The following is a 4,045-nucleotide window of genomic DNA, read 5'->3' as shown; positions in this document are numbered from 1 at the left end:
TATATATATATTCAGCTGTACCCCTTTTTCCTTTACAGGGGATGACTACAGAAGTTGCTAGCCCATATCCTACTATACATGCCTGCAACCCCCGCCCCAACCAACTAGTTACTGTACAGTACTAGGTTAAAGTCAACAGAGGGACAATACCCTTCGATGGAACTGAATCGGCTGGCTCAGTCTGCAATCGAATTACCCTGCTCTTCTCGCTAATGAAGCGAGCTTCCTAACCGCTGTCACACACACACACACACACACACACATACACACACACACACACACATACATACACACACACACACACGTGTGTGCGCGCGCGCGCGCGAACGCACCAGATTTGGTGTGTGTGGGTGAGTGTAATACGCAAGATCTAAATTTTGGTATGAGACTATCAATTCGAATGCGACAAACTCCCAGTACATTTAAACACTACTTGGTAACTCAGGAAAACGAAAGCCTCTTCCACTTTCCCTCTCCAAAAACGGGTTATTTTGTTACTGTGGTGAAACAAAAGCCAAAACATCAAACCCGCAAAAAAAAAAAAAAAAAAAAAAAAATTCAATTAACTGGATTTTCAATTTCCGAAACCATAAGTCTCAAAATGTTTCGTTCACAATCATGGGAAATAAAAGCACCGTTACGAATTTATACTTTCATCTACGGTTTTCCCCATTTTACATATCTTTCATCTTCAATCTGATCAAAAGTCACCACTTGACCGCTATATATAACCTAAGAGCTAAACGTATATGAGAAAAGAAAAGTTCCACGCGTTTAACGTTTAAGTAATATCATTAATTTACGATGGTTATCCGGTAAGAGAGAAAAGGCTGCTCTTGGCTCTAAAATGGTGCTACAGATAATCACTTGCTAGATACTGGATACAAAAATTCTGTTTTTATGACTTCTAAAAGTTCAATTTCAAGTTACAATTCTTGATTAACAATGGACTCAAGTGCTTAATTCCCTGTACCCTATTTTCTTAATATCAAGCAAGAATTATATTTACCATTATTATTTTCCTATATGTTTACATCATTTGCTTACAGGAATACGTATCACTTCCTTACTGTATAGTACTATACTTCATATAAATTATGTATGATAGTCCTCTCGGATTTTCTGCAGACATTCTGTGGAGTTTGAACGCCCCTAGGCCTGTATCACTGTTACTCCTTTAATTGCTTTTGTAACGTTTATATATGACAGTATAGGTGAGTGTAAATATGCACATACAGAGGCTTTGATCCTTGACCTTGACAGAAGCTGTTTTAGGTAAGAAAAGCTCGGCGGGAAATCGTGTTCAACACCAGTCCCTCGGGGATGTACGCAAAATCATAAATAAAAGACAATTAATTTCTCAATTATTTGACCTGTACTGCATTGTATACAATCTTTTCTATGCTGTTCAGTTAAAAAAAAAATTATTAACAAACGATATCTCCATTTGAAGCTCATCCGTAGAATTACCTTATTTTCATACAAGTGGTAAAACCGTTGCACCGTAGACCCACGAACTTGATGCTACTGTTATTTAATTTACTTGCCAAAGACGGCATGGTCGTGGCATGATCTGCTTTTCAGTATGGCCGCATACCAAACAACGGCTCCAGTTCGCTAGCTAGTTCATCTACTCGACCTCTCCCTTGCTTTTGGTATTCATGTTCCTCAAATGCCATCCGCGGTAACCATATTGCCACAAGAGTGGCCCTCCAAATCCAATCAAGTAAGACAATATTAAAATGAGGGAACTGTGAGCAGCCCGATACTCCATAAATGGTAATACAATATCCGGATCTTTCCTAGATAGTGACCCCCACCAAAGATCGGGGATCGTTATCTAGGAATATTTCTTGAGGGTCATTATCTAAGAAAGATCCCATAACCCTACTACAAAAACGCAAATGTGTAACCGGGGGCCCGAGTCCATCCTCCTCTCTCACCACTAGGCCTATATATAAGCATGCAAGTTAAGATACCTTGGCCTAAGCATCAGGGCAGTGGTTATCATCACTAAGGTCGGGAGTTGGCATTGTATAACCCAAGATAGTCATTCCTGTTATCATTATGTTTTCAATATCTGAAGACTGTCAGCTGACAACAGAACAGAAAGGAATATGGGGCAAATCCAATGGCTACGTACATTCAACCGCGTTTTCATAATGAAACTAAATCAACTTACCAAGTTAACATTGCTGTGGAATTGTGAGGAATTTTGTAATGGCACAAATATTCACACCGTACAGCGTCATGGAGATGTAAGTAAAATTCGATTTAGTCTGTACGCCACCCATCGGAAGGTACACGTATGCCAGTGAATTGCAGTTATCGAGTTGATAATTCACTCCCATAAACCGCCATCCTGTAGACATTGCCTTTATCCACCCTCCAACGCCTTTCACGTCACGTTCTACGTACTCTATTGCACGAGCTTCATGACTGTCTTCTGTTTTCCCATGTGTGTATACTTTATATATATATATATATATATATATATATATATATATATATATATATATATATATATATATATATATATATATATATATATATATATATATATATATATATATATATATATATATATATATATATATATATATATCCCAGTATACATCAACCACTATCATAAGCTCAGTCGACTCCATCAGCCCTTCTTTCAGTTTCTCACACCATTGCTCACATACTCACATACATTCTCTCTCTCTCTCACACACACACAAACACAGTTTCTCATATCTCTCCCACATACCCATTTTTTCTCTCTTTCTAATGGAAAGTGGTAACATTTGTAGGCCTATATTTTATTTCCGGTGGGTACTTTTACATAAAAAACGGTTTATTGTGTGCAGCCTATGAGCAATGAAATAAGGTATGTATGCAGGTATGTATAATATATATAAATTTAATGTATGTCTGTTTGTGTACGCGTATGTTTGTGCTTGCGTGCTCCCTGCAACAGGCCAGTGCTCCTGAGTGAAGCCCACGACAGGAAAGTCCAATGAGGTACGAAAATGAACACGTACTCGTACAGCCAGACCAAGTTTGCAATACGTGAAATACAGAATATATACATTACAGAATCCACTCCCATAATCACGACAAGCCACAATACCAGTTACTCACCGAGGAAACCGGAGTGACTGTTGATGTGTTAGGCCTAACTAAGCACGTTGTCCCGCCAACTGCGATGCCGAACTTCGATGGACATTCTTTTCAGGGTTAGTGGATGAATGTAGTGGCTCTGACGATACTATTCACAACATTGTTACTCTTGTACGCAGCAAAAAGCATTGTCAGCTTTTCGCGCAACATATTTCCACAACTATGAAACACATGTACTCTCGCCACGACCTCCTGCAACGCAATGGGTTCCCGACTCCATCGTTCATTCTACTGTAGATCGTCTTCCAATTTTAAATGTCAACTTTTCTTTTTCAGATTAAAACATTTTTGTAGACATTATTGTCAACGATTTCATTATTATTATAATTTTATCCATTATAATAAAATATAAGGAACGCTAATGCCAGTTTTTAACCATCTCCAAACCAGCAGACGATGACGCCACTTCTGAATCCGATCACGATCTGCTTGCAAACTTCCTAATAGAGATGAAAATTTCCTCGGTTACGTAACTAAGCTCATTCGTTAAACTGTATTTCAACTTTGTTTAAGTATACATTTGCTTAGATTCTGTATTTCTCAATAGTTCTATAAACTCTGTTGAGTGACACATGGAATCGGACACCAGTTTCCCGGCTACCACTAAGTAGATGGCGGGAAACTGACACATGCCGATGACATTGAGTTTGTGCGCCTGTATTTTTAATCTGCTTTTGGAGTGTGCAGTTGATAGTTTTATTTATCGTTGATTAAGCGCCTATACCTAAATTTTTACGAAGCAGACGCAAATGAATTGTAGGTGTGCACCCGTATAAGTACGCCCTCGCCTGTGTGTATATTCATTTCAATCCAATTTTCATCCAATCCCCGATTCAAGGGTATTGGGAAAGTTTGATTTCAAAAACAAAATCAAGATTCG

General features: G+C 38.4%; 1 protein-coding gene across 1 annotated transcript in view; it reads right to left on the bottom strand.

Annotated features, from left to right (window-relative positions):
• LOC136848698 (uncharacterized) overlaps nucleotides 1-3,396 on the bottom strand; it is a 141,760-nt gene extending 138,364 nt beyond the window's left edge. Inside the window, exon 1 of the mRNA XM_067121210.1 lies at nucleotides 3,127-3,396. The gene's annotated coding sequence lies outside the window, so the exon portion shown is untranslated. The remainder of the gene's footprint in view (nucleotides 1-3,126) is intronic.
• Between the last annotated feature and the right edge of the window lie 649 nt (nucleotides 3,397-4,045).

This window comes from Macrobrachium rosenbergii, chromosome 19, assembly GCF_040412425.1.
Source record: "Macrobrachium rosenbergii isolate ZJJX-2024 chromosome 19, ASM4041242v1, whole genome shotgun sequence".
Classification (NCBI taxonomy): domain Eukaryota; kingdom Metazoa; phylum Arthropoda; class Malacostraca; order Decapoda; family Palaemonidae; genus Macrobrachium; species Macrobrachium rosenbergii.
This window is presented reverse-complemented; position numbering and strand designations above follow the sequence as displayed.